General features: G+C 42.6%; 1 protein-coding gene across 3 annotated transcripts in view; it reads left to right on the top strand.

The window, feature by feature from the left end:
• Nucleotides 1-2,632: 2,632 nt before the first annotated feature.
• LOC140199415 (SH3 domain-binding protein 4-like) overlaps nt 2,633-16,838 on the top strand; it is a 128,293-nt gene continuing 114,087 nt past the window's right edge. For all 3 annotated transcript variants that reach the window (XR_011886413.1, XM_072261474.1, XM_072261472.1), the window contains exon 1: nt 2,633-2,707. The gene's annotated coding sequence lies outside the window, so the exon portion shown is untranslated. The remainder of the gene's footprint in view (nt 2,708-16,838) is intronic.

The raw sequence follows: 16,838 nt of genomic DNA, 5'->3' as shown, positions 1-16,838 counted from the left end.
TAATATTTGATAAAATAAAATCTTCTATTATCTTTCCTCTTCAAATACTGCCTAACATTGTTCTGCAGCTCTGAAATTAGCTACTTGGAAATTTGAGTCAACCATCTGAAAGATACAAATCAACATTTAGACTCATTTTCCTCTGCTTTGCATCAGGGCACACCCCGTCGGCCAGAAAAACAGAGGAATGAACTACTTTGCTGGACCATGTGTACTTTTGATGCCACATGTGGTTCTAAGGAATCCCAGTTGGAGACAGGCTTGATACCTGAAGTTGTGAGCCACGATCCCAGCAGACCCCAATGGTGTAACCTCAGGAAACTTGCAGAAGAGTTTGTCTAGTTCTCCACCCACCAGTAGTTTACAATGAACTGACAAGTAGCTTAGGAAACAAGAGACAATCTTGAGATGCCGGAAATCAGAGCAACACACACAAAATGCAGGCCAGGCAGCATCTATGGAAAAGAGTATAGTTGACATTTTGGGCCAAGACTCTTCAGCAGAGCTGGAGAAAAAAGCTGAGAAGTAGATTTAAAAGGTGGGGAGGAGGGGAGAGAAACACAAGGTGATAGGTGAAATCTGAATGGGGAGGGATGAAGTAAAGATCTGGTAAGTTGATTGGTGAAAGAGATACAGGCCTGGAGAAGGGGGAGCATGGTAGAAGAGGATGGAATGCCATGGAAGAAAGAACAAGGAGGAGGAGCACTGGAGGGAGGTGATAGGCGGGCAAAGAGATAAGGTGAGAGGGGGAAAAGGGGATGGAGAATGGTGATGGATAGGCAGGAGCTTAGGAAAGTTTGCTTGGTCCTCTCAGTCTGAAGGGTCTGAAAAAAGACATTCAACCTGTCCCTCTACACCTTCGAACAGACTTCTTTTTTGAGTCAGGAAATTAAGTGCTCAGCAACCTTCATTCCCTTTGTCCTGGCACCTCTAAGTCTTTGACCTCTGATTCTGGTTTGGTGATGGTCACAACTGCAGCCCTCAAAGTTTTACACTCCGGAAACATCTTTCGAATGTTCTGTGCCTTTCAACTTTCTACCCTGTTCTGGAACTCCTTAAAACAGATCTCTTCATGTGCTAAATCTTTACTGAGTGTCTGAGAATGTATCATTAACTGAGGTGGAGTGGGTATTTAAGTCGTGTGTTGATCATGGGCAGCAGGGCGCAGAGGTACAAGATTAAGATCACAAGATCACAAAGCAAAGGAGCAGAAGTAGGCCGTTTGGCCCTTCGAGTCTGCTCTGCCACTCCACCAAGAGCTAAACTATTCTTCCCATCTAGTTCCAATTTCTGGCTTTTTCCCCATATCCCTTGATACCCTGACTAATTAGATACTTATCAATCTCCTCCTTAAACACCCTCAATGATCGGGCCTCCACAGCTGTATGTGTCAATGAATTCCATAAATCCACGACCCTCTGGCTAAAAAAAATTATCCTCATCTCTGTTTTAAGTGGGTACCCTCTAATTCTAAGACTGTGGCCTCTTGTCCTGGACTCACCCACCAAGGGAAACAGCCTTTCCACATCTACTCTGTCCAACCCTTTCAACATTCGAAATGTTTCTATGAGATCCCCTCTCATTCTTCTGTACTCTAATGAATACAGTCCAAGAGCCGACAAACGCTCCTCATATGTTAGCCCCTGCATTCCAGGAATCATCCTCGTAAATCTTCTCTGAACTCTCTCCAACATCAGTACATCCCTTCTAAGATAGGGGGCCCAAAACTGCACACAGTATTCCAAATGAGGTCTTACCAGTGCCCCATAGAGCCTCATCAACACCTCCTTACTCTTATACACTATTCCTCATGAAATGAATGCCAACATAGCATTCGCTTTCCTTACTGCCGATCCAACCTGGTGGTTAACCTTTATGGTATCCTGCACGAGGACCCCCAAGTCCCTTTGCACTTCCAATTTTTGAATTTTCTCTCCATCTATATAATAATCTGCCCGATTATTTCTTCAATGTACAACCCTACATTTTGGCTTACTAAGGCTGGTAAGACAGATGGATTCGTGTTCAGAAGAGTTTGGATGCAATCTACGAGCAGCAGGAGGAACTCTGCTCATCAAGCAGCGTCTGTGGAGGCTGAGGGAATGTAAATGTTTCATCTGGACTACCTGCAATTTGTTTGCTCTGGTTTATTGTCTTGCTGGTCACTGGGGTGGATAACTGGTCTTGATGCAAGATCTCCACCTGAAATCTTCCTTTGTCTTCATAGATGTTGTCTGATCAGCTATGTTTTTCCTGCAGTTGTTTTTTTTTGCTCCAGATTCCAGTATCTTTCGTCTCCTGTGGAATCTCTCTAGAGTTCCTCCAGCAGCCTGTTTCCCGGCAGGCTCTTCAGTGAGCATTTGTACGCAATTTGTATCAGTGGAATTTAATCCAGACTCATTCTCCTTAAAGGGTGGGTTACTTCACAGCCCCGATGGAGAGGGAAACTTTACTTATGACACAGGGCTACCGCTTGGTACTGACGGATTTCAGTCGGGAGACGGAACACCACAGTCTGCAATTCACTTCTCCACCGGGGGACGGCGCGCGCTCCAGCCGACGGAACTCGCCTCGTGCCCGTGCACAGTCATTCCTCGGGAACGCTGCGGGTGGCGGGGGCGCGCTTTGTGGCAGCGCAGGGGAGCTGGTCATTGTGCGGAGAGAGAGCCATCGGTTCGGTGCGCGCGTTTGGAGGCTCCGATGCATTGTGAGTCTGTGGTCCCCGTTATGGCGGCGTCGGGTGGGACAGGAGTGGACGAGAGTGGGGGTGGGAGTGAAGAGGAGAAAGGGAAAGAGAAGAGGAAGGAGAGAAAGGGAGAAAGAAGGCGAAAGTAAAAGTGTGAGGTTGGAGGAAGGGAGGGAGGGAGAGTGGGAAGCGGAGAAGAAGGTGTGAGTGTGTGAAACAGAAGTGAGAGGGAGAGAGAACAGAGGAGAGAGGGAAGGAAGGGGATTGAGGCACGGAGGAGTGGAGAAGGGGAGGGCTGAAGTGGGGGAGGAAGGAGAAAGAAGAAGAGCAGCGAATGGGTTGGGGAGGAAAGGGGGAAGGGAGGGTGTCGGATATAAGGAGGAAGAGAAAGGAGGGATGGAGGGAAAAGGGTGGTTGGAGAGAGGGGGGAGGAGGGAAGGAAGGAGGAAGAGTACTGAAAGGGGCTCCTTGTGGCCCTTAGAGGGTAGCCTCCAGCATTAGGAACCACACCAGGAGCTGAGATGCTTCTGGTGGAGTCTGTGTGGGATGAGGAGGTGGAGAGATACTACTAAAAAGGCAATTGAAGGATGGGGGGGGGGGTTGGCAGGGTGTAGTGTGTTGTTTTGGGTTGCAGTGAGTTTGTACTTTCAGAGAGAAGGGTTGTGGTTTAGTGTGAGGGTTGGGGTTGATAAGAAAGAGAGCATGAAGAAGAAGAGTGGGTGTTTGGGAATGGTTGGATTGAAGGAGCAGGAGAAAGCATGTGTGAGGGGAGTTGAGAGATTGGTAGAGAATGAGATTGGGCTGGAGACAAGGCTTCAGAATGAGATGGGTGGAGATGTGAGTCAGAGAGCAAGGAAGATCTTCAGTCAGTGGGATTGGAAGATGGGGAGGAAGTAGGAAAGGGAAGTTGGTCTAGGAGACGATAGGACAGAAGCTGAGAGAACAATGACTGGGAGAAAGGATTGGGTGACAGGGAAGGGAAGATTGGGAGGGATGGAGAAAGTGAGATGTTGTTGTGGACCTGGAATCAGGAGAGAAGGTGGCATCTGCCTTGTAATGTGCTGACCCTGATGATGTCATTAGGTGTGACCCCACCTTCTTTGCTCCAAAGAAGGGTAGACACTCTCCTCAACAGTCGTCAGTGAAAATAGCAGGCACCAATAACAAGTCATGAGCCCTGGCTGCCAACCTTCACTGCCCCAGACTGTATGACGGCATGCTGAACACATTGTTTAATTCCCATCTCTAATGTACATATACAGGCTTCCTTATCATCCAGGGTTTATATTTGCCTTCTCCTTAATTGTTTAGAAAAGCTGTTATGAATTAAAATCAGTCAATTTTTAGCATATTAATTTTATTTCACTAACATTAATACTGTAACAGGGATGTATGTTTATATTTAATGCATGGGGTTGTTTCAGCTGTCCTGAGAAAATTCTACAGTTTAGTGGCTCACCAGCTTAATGTTCCAAATGAATTATTTTTATAACAGAGAAGCCCTGGAATATGATTTAAATCCGCTCTGGAGTTTGTTGTCATAAATCACTTTTGATGATCAGATGTGACTGTTATGTGCTGTACTGACACATTTATTCCTGGCCAGGCTGCTGTTCCAGTGTGCCTAATTGGCAGTTAACTGATAAATAATGGAGACTGACAGTGTACCTTGTACTTAAAGAGAGACCTGCCTACTGCTGTATGCTGCGATTGCTAAACTTAATTTAGTCTCAATTGTTACGCATAATTAGCATTGCTATGTTGCAACACTTCCAATCAGTTTTGAATGTTTAGTGTAGATCGGTCTCACTTCCCCTGTATTGACCCTCTGATTGCAAACTAAGTAAAAACAACTGCTTATACCGCTTCAATGCCCACCATAACTGAAACCCAGCTTATTACAGTGTAGCCAGGTGCTGCATGCTGTAAATATTCCTCAAATCTCCAAGTTTACTAGTGTTGACGATATCAAAGTGTTGTTTGCAGACTTTTAATCTGCTACCTTTGTTGGCATTCTAAAATCTGCAGTGTGTAATATGGTTGGTGTACACCAAAGACTCTTGGATATAACATATAATTGGCTCCAATAAAAGCACAGTATAAATTTCCCGTTGATCCAGTGTTCTTTGCAAGGCTTACCTGCTGTTGTAGTGAAGATGTGCATCTTTGCTGTGACAACAGAAAAGCAGGATGCTTTTAATGTGTGCACATCAGTCCCACCTGCCCTGAGCATTGGCTGTTGTCCATTCCATCACTAAAGTGTTAATTGGCATACCAGTACCATAGCTTGATTTTAGAAAATCTTTGGTCCCATTCAGCAAATGCTATCTTGGTGATATCGATCTGTGCATGAAGTTTCATCATTAACTTTTGAGTGTGTATTTATAGTTCCAGTTTGGACTCAGCAATAATTCATTCCCAGGAATCCTTTTGCTAAAAAACTGTGCAATCCAAGTTTTAAAATGAATGCAAAAGCCAGAATCTTTCAGAGTCAACCAGTATTGATTGAAGAAACTAAAATAAGGCAGTGGATATTTTGGAATCTGGAAGGTTTGTTGTGGTGTTTTCTTCTTGTTTTGCAGAAGTTACTGTATTTTCTCTGGCTCAGTTCCATGAGTGTGCTTTTGAATGTTTTATGTGTGTGTTTTGGCAAAGAATTTTAACCAAGGGAACACCTCAGATGTACCTGAAGTGCCATGTGAAAGAAGCTTGCCACTTTCAAGTGGAAGTCTTGTCGTTATGCCTTTCCCAGTTAAAAATAAATATTTCTTCAGGATAAATATTTTGCTTGTTTTTCCTCCACATTCCCTAACTACCTCACTGGCACCTGACTTAAGATGCAAAAGAGTAAAGACACTTGGTCTCAATTTCATCTTCAGTCATTTACAGAACTTTTCTAAATGGTCATACTCCCACAGTGGTTGAAATCACTTCCGAGGGTTTTAATTTCCAAGCACAATTGGATGTAGGAATATGGGCCATTTAGTAACCTGAGTCTGTTCACTGTTCAATAAAATTCATGCTAGCTGTGACTTAATTCCATGTGAAGTTGTTACCCTTAAAATGTGCACCTTTGATTGTCAAAAATTTTGTCACCCTCATTTAAAATTATAGCTGGACATACATTTCTGCTGTGGGAAAAAAATCATGATGAGGGCTTTGAATAAATAACAATAGATTAAAATTCAATTGTTCTATGGTGAGCCATCATGATGTTAGGAAGTTAATATAACAATTGACACCTAAAATATCCCTCCCTGTAAATGTCATGGTTTACATGTACCGTCGTCCCTCGGTATCCCCGGGGGATTGGTTCCAGGACCCCCCGCGGATACCAAAATCCGCAGGTGCTCAAGTCCCTTGTATAGAATGGCGTAGTATTTGCATATAACCTACACACATCCTCCCATATACTTTAAATCATCTCCAGATTACTTATAATACCGAATACAATGTAAATGCTATGTAAAAGTTGTTATACTGTATTGTTTAGAGAATAATGACAAGAAAAAATAGTCCATACATGTTCAGTACAGACACAAACACCGTAGATCTTCTGGGAACGCTGATGCTGCCTTGGCATCAACCGATGCCGATTCTCCCGTGATCTTTAAGTTCTTGAGCTGTAGTGCTTTACATAGCTAGCCAGCCATCCCTTACTAGTCTTAAACTCCTTCCTCTCGCTCACAACACAAGTAGTGAACGAACGAGAAAAACAATGAGGTGAACAATGCTCAAAAACTGAGTGCTGGACAGAGACTGAGGATCTGTGAAATGGCGGGAGGCTACAGCAGGGTATGCCTACACATCACTTCATTTGCGTGGATTCAGCGTAGTGCTCGGCGCGTGGCAAATTCAAGTTTTGCTTTTTGGAACTTTGTCCTCTCCTATCAGATTCCTATTTGAGCCCTTTTCCTCTTCCATCTATCACATCTTGGCTTCTCACATCATTCTCTTTTCCCATTCCCCACTCTCCTGCCTTCCTCCTCATCTGGACTGCCAGCTTGCGCTCTTCCCTCTCCCCCTACCCTTTTATTGTGACTTCTGCCCTCTTTTCTTCCAGTCCTGAAGTAGCGTCTTGACCCAAAATGTCCTCTTCATTTCCTTCCACAGATGCTGCTGAGGTCCTCCAGCATCTTCAGTGTGTTTCCAGACCTTTATCTTTGGAGTTGCATATTCTAGTAGAGTGCATTGCAGACTCTGCGAGTGTATGAAATAGACATTGTATGTGTGAGAAATAAACTATACATTTAACTGAAAAAGACTATGTGAGAGAGACAGACTCTGTGTTTGCGAGTGAGCGAGAGAAAGACAAAGAGGTTGTGTGGACTAATAAAGGATATAAAATGTTGCGCACCTGCTCAATGTTCATGCACGTGGTTTCTCTACACTGCTTTTGTTTATTTACACAACTGAAATGCTCTGAGAGCTCTTTTACTCAGCAATTCTGGGCTATTTGGAGCCTGGATCAGCATTATTGTCGGTGAATAAGGCAGGAAAGATGGAAAAAAAGTCGCAGTAGTGTTGTCTAGACCGGAAGGTTTGAGTTATAAACAGAGACTGGATACACTAGAGTGTTTTCCCTGGAGTGAAGGTAGCTGAATCACATAGATAGGGTAATAAGCGGAGTTTTCCCAGGAAGGGGAGTTTGAAGCTAGATGACATTTGTTTAAGGTGAGGGGGGAAGAGGGTGGTGGGTCTTTAGGTATGTGGATAGAAAAGGTCTTTCCCACTCCCATTCCAACATGTCGGTCTATGGTCCATCGCAGTCTTCCTGCTGTTATCCCTCCACAACCAGTGTTCCCGCAGCCAATGGACTCACTTTCATGGACTCTTCATCTAATGTTCTGGAAATTTATTATTTATTTATTAGTCCTTCCTTTTTTTGTATTTGCAGTTTGTTGTCTCTGTGCTTTGGTGGAATGCCCTAGTTGGGTGGTCTTTCACTGATACAGTTATGGTTATTATTCTATAGATTTATTGAGTATGTCCACAAGACATACAGTCTCAGGATTGTATGTGGTGACATGTTTGGACTTCGATAAAATTTACTTTGAAGTTTGAATTTTGAACAAATCAAGAAAGCTTCTCTTGTCAAAAAGCTTAGCTTTCATTGGAGATATACTTGTTGAGTGACAAATGGTCCATCAGATTCTTAACTTGTGCCATGCCAGTGGTGGAAGGAAGGGCTTTAGAGAAGAGTCACTCACTGCAGGATACTGGTCTCTGAGCTGCTTTTGTGGCCACAGGCTTACATGATGAGTCAAACTGACCCTCAGCTCTCCATAAGGGTTAGTTTTATGTGTTGCATACACAAAAAAATATACAGTGAAATGTGCAGGTTGCATCAAATCAAATCAGCATGGTTTGTGCTGGGCAGCCTCAGGCTTCCGGCAAGCTTTAGGGACCCCATGATGTTGACAGTGGGAAATCAAATGATGTAATGCTTTTGAATGGCAAGCATTGGGTTTTCCAGTGATGCAGTACTATTGATTTCAAAAATATGTGGATAGGATCTCCCCTATTGCAGGTTGACATTTCCTGGATCGTTTGTGGATAAGCCCGTACTTAATCTTTGTATATGGATGTATGGGCTGCTTTGTTGCTGAGACTGGAAATAGACTTGAATATCATGTGGTTACTCATGCATGTTATCACCTCTGACCTCTGGATGGAGGGAAGCTCATCAATGAAGCGGTTGAAGATGGTTCTAGAACACTGCCCTGAAGAATTCCTGCACTTGTAGTGATAATCTTAGTCAGGCACAGGTATCATTCTGTAAGTCAGTGAGGCTTTGTTTTCAAGCCCATTTATCTTTGAGATGACACAAATTCAGAGTGGTTTAATTTAACCAGGGTCTTGCATATCTGTCCTATGATTTCTGCCCCCTTGGTTGTGCAACATTGGTTTTGTAATATTTGTCCTGTTGTTTGTAATGTGTAGTTCTGTTTGCCTAACTATAGAAAGGTTGTCATATAGAAAGTTTGGGAGGGGGCTGAAAAGCTTCACAAGGCTGCTCCTGGGACTTGAGTTATAAGCAGAGGTAAGATGCACTGGTACTTTTTGATCTGGACATCAGGAGGCTGAGAGATGATCTTGTAGAAGTATCAGTAAGGTGGATTGTCACTGTCTTTTTCTTAGGGAAGACTAATTTTCTTGAGAAGTCTAAAACTAGAGAGCAAGATTAAGGGTGAGAAGGCAAAGGTGCAAAAAAGACCTGAACAACCTTCCGGAGGAAGATGTACATTACGATGTTTCAAAGGCCTTTGGGCAGTGACATGGATATAGAAGGTTTAAAGGGATAGGGAACAAATGCAGGAATGTGGGACTAGATAGGATAGACATCCTGATCAAGATGGATAAGTTAGGCCTAAGGGTTTGTTTCCATTCTTTATGAATCTATGATCTGTAAACATTAGTGTTTTGATTATTTTCTGTAGCTGTTTGTGATATTTTAACAATCCATAAGCCTCCTTGAGCCTTCAGTTTTTCCATATGTATTATCGTTCAGAATTTTTTTGGTACAATAAAATCTCTCTTGCTTATATTTAGGTCATAGTATTTCCCCTTAGTAAATTACTATCTGTTTCTTTCCTGTTATATTTGACATTGTTTAGAATGGAAATAACCATAAATCTAACTGTACAATCTGCCTCTGGTTAAAATCAATGCTTAAGATGTTTACAGAGGAAGGTTGCTGTACCTGTTCTCAGCCCTAAGTCACTTTGTTGGCTAGGGAGGATTATAGTGATTGGGAAACTCTGTTGAGAAGGCTTTAGTTAGCATTCTCTAGTGGGTAGAACTAAAATATGTGATGACAGTTGTAGCTGGCAGTAGTAACCCATGATAATCTTATTAACAGGGACTGGATGTTTGAAATATTTTCAGAGGCAGTCCCACTTAATATTTGTCTTGCATTATTTTAAATACTTTTGACTTAGATTCAGATTTATTTATCGCTTGTACAGTTCTGTGTGCTCGCGTACGTGTACACACACACACGTTTGTGAACCCTATAGAATTTTCTGTTTCTACATATATAACCTAAAATGTGATCAGATCTTTGCATGACCTAAAACGAGATAAAGAGAACCCAATTAAATAAATAACACAAAAAATTATACTTGTTCATTTATTTACTGTGAAAAACGATCCAATATTGCACATATGTGTTGGAAAAAGTATGTGAACCTTTGCTTTCAGCAACTAGTGTGACCCCCCCCCCCCCCTTGTACAGCAATAACATCAACCAGACATTTCTGGTAACTGCTGATCAGTCCTGCACATCAGCTTGGAGGAGTTTAAGGCTGTTCCTTCTTACAAAAATGCTTCAATTCTGGGATGTTGTCCCAGAAGCATTGTAGAACTTCCAGACTGACTTTTGTAAACTTGAGATGTGCAGCAATTATTTTTGTTTTGGAGAGCAGTCCACAATGTTGTGCCAACCATGTAATCTACTCTAGAAGCTGCCTAGAATTTCCCTACTGCATAGCCCTCTATTTTTCTAAGCTCCATATACTTAAAGAGTCTCTTAAAAGACCCAATTGTATCTGCCTCTACCACCTTTGCTGGCAGTGCATTCCACACACCCACCACTCTCTGTGTGAAAAGCTTACCTCTGACACCCCCCTTGTACCTACTTCCAAGCACCTTAAAACTATGGCCCCTCGTGTTAGCCATTTCAGCCCTGGGGCAAAGCCTTTGGCTATCCACATAATCAATGCCTCTCATCATCTTATACACTTATATCAGGTCGCCTCTTGTCCTCCATCGCTCCAAGGAGAAAAGGTCAATTTCACTCAATCTATTCTCATAAGGTATGCTCCCCAAACCAGACAACATCCTTGTAAACCATCCTTGTTACCCTTGGGTTCTTTTTCACCTCCTTCAGCATTGCACGTTGTGCTCTTGATGTGTTCTTTGCAGGATGCCCACTCCGTAGGGAGAGTAGCAACAATACTGATTTTTTGTCTATTTGTAGACAATTTCTCTTACTGTGGACTAATGAAGACTTAGGACTTTAGAAATGCTTTTGAAGCCTTTTCCAACTTCTTGCATTCCTACAATTCTTCTAAGGTCCTCTGAAAGTTGTTTTGATTGAGGCACGGTACACATACACAGATCTTTCTTGAGAAGAGCAGGCTCGTCAGTAACCTGACTTTGTGCGTCTTTTTTACAGAGCAGGGCATGTCTACAACCCATTCCTCCAATCTCATCTCATTAGTTGGAACACCTGACTCTAAATAGCTTGTGTAGAAGGCATTACCCCAGAGGTTTACATATGTTGTCCAACATATACATGTAATTTTGGGTCATTTTTCTCAATAAATAAAAGAACAAGTATAATGTCCCAGTGTTATTTATTTAATTGGGTTCTCTTCATCTAGTTTTAGGAGTTGCATGAAGATCTGATCACACTTTAAGTCATATTTACGCAGAAACACAGAAAATTTTACAGGATTCGCAAACTTTCTGGCACCACTATAACTAGGGTGCCTAAGACTATTGTAAAGTACTATAGTAATTTTATGTACTGCTACCATGGGAAAAAAACATCATGACAAGTGAATGATGATAAACCTGATTCTGATATGGATCTGTGTTATGTATTTGTATCTGTTTATTTCATGCTTGTTATTTATTGCTATTTATTTATATTTGCATTTGCACAGTTTGTTGTTCATTGATCCTGTTTACAGTTACTGTTCTAAAGGTTTGCTGAATATGCCCACAGGAAAAAGAGCCTCAGTTTTGTGTGTTGTGACATGTATGCAGGCTGATAATACATTTTACTTTGAGCTTCTGAGAGTGGGAAGGGGGAAGGGAGAGGGGAATTATCATTGGGGAAAAAGAAAAGGGAGAGGAGAGAGAACCGGAAGTACCGTAGAAGTACAGGTCAACCTTCACTAATCCGACTACCTGTGAACCGGTTCCTTCGATAATCCGGCACTCATTATGCTTAATGTGATCCTTCTGTAATTCGGCATTTTCACTAATCCGGCACTCCTCAGGTCCCAATGGTGCCGGGTTAGTGAAGGTCGACCTGTACCATAGTACCATTGTTTGGAACCAAATGACCCTGCCTGGTGTCTCAGGGCTAAGTATTTCTGCACCCGTGCCAATCCCCCCCCCACCACCACCCCGGCACTCCTTTGCCACTTGCCCCACACCCCTCCCACTGCGCTCCACCCTTATCACTCCCAGCAGCCTTTGCTCCCGATACATTTACAAACTTGCTCTCTGCTCCACTTTGACAAATACAGTACTGTGCAAAAGTCTTAGGCATCCTAGCTATATATATGTGCCTAAGACAGTACCATACGTCGAAACATTGTCTTCAGAGCAGAGATAAAGAAGAATTTCTTTAGTCTGAGTGTGGTGAATCTATGGACAGTTATGGAGGCCAAGTCATTGGATATATTTAAAGCTGAGATTGATAGGTTCTTGATTCATAAGAACATCAAAGGTTATGGGGAAAGTGGGGTTGAGAAGGTTAGTAAATCAGACATGATGGAATGGCAGAGAAGACTCAATGGATTGAATGTCCTAATTCTGCTCCGATGTCTTATGGAAATAAGTTGTTTGCGTTAACAACAAACACACTCAAATGTGCACTGGGGACAGCTGGCAAGTGTCACCGCATATTCTGGTGTCAATGTAATATCCCCAAGATGTTCCATAGAGCAACTCAAGTAGGATTTTGAGGTATTAAGTAGAATTTACCAACGGGTTCACATAAAGAGGTTTTGAATTTGTTTATTCATTGTTGGACTATGGGTGCAAGGAAGGTCCCAAGTTCAATACCAGGTTACTGAGGAGGAAGAAATTGGCCTTTCCTGGTTTAGGCAAAGGAAATTTATGGATTATTTTCTGCTCCTCAGTGCTGTGTTGCATGGAAGGCACACTCAATCAGTGTGTTACAGGCAAAGAGCACAATAAACAGAAATAGATTCCCGCACCCATCTTCTCTTGAAAACTCTGGACCTGCTAACAAGGCAAGAGCGCAATGCTGCTGACAATACCACAGCCAAGACAGGACCTGCCCTCATCAGGCCCCCACCCATTTATCACAGAATGACTGTGGTTTATCCTTTCCCTGTGCTCAGGATCATAGGTGGGAAAGTTCAGCAAGCGCTGCAAGCATAGAGAGCTGAGAGTCTGATAATGGTGGAATTAGAGTTTGAGGTAAAAAAAAATAAGAGAAGGCAAAATAATGTATTGGTTGAGCCCCAGTAATACTGAGGTGTAAAAATGATGCATGGTTGAGAAAAATACATCCTGATGCTTTTGTTGCTGTGTATCTCAGTGGACAGGAGGATGGGGTGGTTTCTGCTGGATAAAATTTAGGTGACAACCAAGGATTATGATTAGGCACAGGAAAGGCAGCCATGTCTTGCACTATACATTTTCCCTCAAAAAATTCATTTTTTTTCCTCCTCCTGTTCTTGCTGGTCTTCCCCACCTATTGAACCTGAGCTAAAGAAAAGAAGAAACCTTAGTCATTCTGAGATGATAGGGTGGGTGCCTTCTCAGGGCAAGCCTTGCCTTGGTGTGTGTCTCCAGCAGTGTAATCTTCTCACCACATTAGCAGGCACAGAGTTTTCGAGAGAAGATGAGTGTGAGATTAAAAGCCATCTATTTCTACTGAATTTGCTATTTGCTTCCAACACATTGCTTGAGCATGCCTCCCATGCAACATCAGCAGCAGAACAGCAATTTATTGCCACGGAACTTTTGCTGCCGTGGAATTGTTTTCTTAGCCTATAGGCTATTGGGTTTATGCCAGCATGGCCCCAGGTAACCTTTTCCACTGAGAGACTGACTTCCAGCTCTTCTTGTCAAGGAGGTATTGGCTGCTCTGTCCCTGCTGAGGCCTAGCCCTTTTCACTCAGCCCTTCTGCAGGGTTTCTACCTGAAATATTGACCGTTCCTTTTGCCCCACAGCTGCTACTTGCCCCACTGAGTTCCTCCAGCAAATCCCAGTATCTGAAATCTCACCCGTTTCTCCATTGATTACTAATGTGATCATTAGTAATTTGAGAAGGGGTGAGAAAAGAGAAAGTCATGGAAAGAAGGTCTGAAGGAGGAAAGAGATTTAGATAGCAAGGTGAGGGGGGCGATGCCACGTAGTTCCTGGTCATGCTCTGGCCTGATGTGTTTGCATAGGTGCCAACAGCAGTGATATTTGAGTTGCTCCTTCTCTGTGTCTTCCTATATCCCCAGAGTATTAGAAAGTGTTTTTAATTCCTTTCAGGTGAAAAGCAATGACTTCCTGTTACTTTACTTGAGCACTTTGTGTGACCAGCTCTTGTAATCTTCATCCTGTCCTAAACTATCGGTTCAGATAGGATTCAGTGAAGCCCAAGTTGTTTGGGTCTGAACAAAGATGTGAGAAATGCCTGTCTGCATGGCTTAATCCAAATAGATTTGCATCTCTTGAGGAAATATTGGTCTTGCTATTTCTGTTCAAACAATTATCACCTCTCCTTCCCTCAGTTCCCTTCTACCACCATGGACACCTCAATTGTTTTTTGCTGTGATATGCTTTTGTAGGCAGCCAATATTATCAAGGGGTGGTCAATCAGTTTTGTGTGTGTGTGTGTGTGCGCGCGTGCGCGCACATGTGATAAATCTGCAGAACAGTGTTTAGGTCTCTGGTCTTCATAGACTTCCCTGCCAGTACATCCAACCTTATTTGCTTAACACAAAAATTCAAGTCCCTGCATCTTCTGCTCCTCAATTTGAGTGGAAGTAAATCATCTTCAATGCTGAAGAATTGCTGAAGTCTATCTTAGGAAGCAACAAGAGGATCTCTGCTTATGTTTTTCTTATCCTTTTTTAAAGAGTGCTGTTCTTGACAAGACCAAGACTTTGTATTCTGCAAATCTTGACTACCGTTGAGCTCTGCACAAATATTTCATGCATTGTCATGAGATGCACATTAAAGCTTTGAGCAAAGCCCACTTTCTCCAGAATGCAATGTTGGCTTAGGTAGTAGTGACAATGCTGCAGGTGTATCCAAGGCAGGTTGGTTGTCTAGAAATGGGAGAACCATTGAACCAGAGAACATATGTTTGCACATTGTTCACACTTGACCTCTGGGTTTGTGGTAACCCACACACTGTTATTTCTGGTCAGCCCCTTACATTGCTGCCTTCTGGCCAAGCTAATTTAAAGAATGAGACACATATTTCTTAGACGTGAAAATCAGGTTGGAATCCTTTGATCAGTTAATAAAAATCTATATATTACTAAAACTCATGCTCTGTCTGTCTGTTTGTGACCTCCAATTAGCGCAAACAGTGCATTACAGTGGCACTTCTTTTGGCTAAATCAAATTAAAATCTGCTAACTTACAGAATGTAGGCAAAGTTCAGCGTTATATATTCATATAAAATTGCTCATTTGCAAAAATCAACAGGCTCCCTTTTAACCCAAGAGCTGATTCGCCATCATGGAAATCGGGATACGACAGCCCGACGCATGTGCACAGCCAGCCTCAGCCACGACACCTACTGGAGCAAAAGGGCAGGGCAGCTCTATCTCGAGGGGTCACATTCTGCTGATTACTATCAGCATGTGCAGGATTGGGACAGATCTAACTGCAACCCATCAGTAAGAGATAATTAAATCTTATTGTAATGATGTACTTCGAGACACCCATAAAACCCTTTGCTGCAAAGGACAGCGGTGACTAAATCATGTCCATTTAGGGGAGCGCCAACCACATCATCAAGAATAATCAGCGTCCTTTGGTGTTACTGCATCATATCTTCTATCCCACATTAGGGTCAGAACAAACTGGTCATGCTAATTATGCTGCGCGGAAAGGGAAGGGGGACATTATGGTCGAGAGATGACGCCAAACGTCGTCAAGAAGCGGCAAGGAGAGGGAGAGAACAAGAATCGGATGAGGCCAGGGCCGCACGACTCCAGGATCAAAGAATCAGGACAAAAAAAGATGAGAGAAGAAAAGACAGAGGAGGAGAGGCATGCACGTCTCCAGGATCAGAGACAAAGAGCAAACAGCAGAAGAGATGAAGAGGCGGGGAATGAAAGGACTGCATGTCTCCAGAATGACAACAAGAGGCACAAGGGTGGCAGATAAACCAGAAATGATGCCATCAAAAGTGTCCTTCATTAAACAAGGAGGAGCTATATTTGCTTTGCTACGCATCATTCTTCTTTAATAAACTGAGGTTTTCTACTTCAGTTTCCAAAGCAAAGCGATATCAATGGCATTCAGGAAAATTTAATGTTCATTCTGGTCACATCAGACTGCACTACCCTTCTCTCAAAGGGTGCCCCAACAGGTCACCCTGTTGTCTAGTATTTTAATAAAACATGTATTTGGACTAAACTTCAAGATGCTGATATGACTGAAGTAGGGCTAATAATAACATACCGCAAACATTTCAGGATCTATTAGCTGATTGTAATTCCATTGCGATATAACAATAACAGACTGCATGGTCCTGTTAAATAGATTGACTTTAGCTAAGGATTAATTAAGGTGTCTCGGTTACTACATCAGCTTGGACTAATCAAAGGGGAATCATCAAAGATCCAGACATCTTTGTGAATTGCCATAACACCAGCATTATAGATATCCAGTGGGACAATGTCTATTTTTTTTGACAATAATTCCCTTAAGTTTTATTTATTTGCTCAAGTTAGTGAACGTCAGTGGCAGGAATGCAATTTGACATCGTTCCCTAATTTCTCCTGAGGAGACAGTTATAAGTCCACCACATTAGTGGATCATGTATCACATGTGGGTCAGATTGGGTAGGAAGAGAAACTTCGTTTTGCAATAGTCCAAAAGTTTCTTTTGCAAAGACAACATTTTTGTTTAAGTTTCAGATTTCTTTCTTCACTTTACTTGCATTTAGATTCCTCAGTCTCCAACTGGACTTGGGTCTGCCGCTAATTAGAGCACAGAATGGTAAAGCACAGGATCGGGCCTCTGGCCCACAATACCTGTGTTAAACATGATGCCGAATTAAGCAAATTCTCTTCTGTCTGCACATGTTCCATATCCCTCCAGACCTTGCTTGCTCATGTGTCTAACAGCCTCTTAAATATTACCCTCCCAGCAGCCCATTCCAGGCACCTATTACTCTGTTTTTTAATTTTTCCTCTTCTCACCTCA

The sequence above is a fragment of the Mobula birostris genome, chromosome 6, assembly GCF_030028105.1.
Source record: "Mobula birostris isolate sMobBir1 chromosome 6, sMobBir1.hap1, whole genome shotgun sequence".
NCBI lineage: Eukaryota > Metazoa > Chordata > Chondrichthyes > Myliobatiformes > Myliobatidae > Mobula > Mobula birostris.
This window is presented reverse-complemented; position numbering and strand designations above follow the sequence as displayed.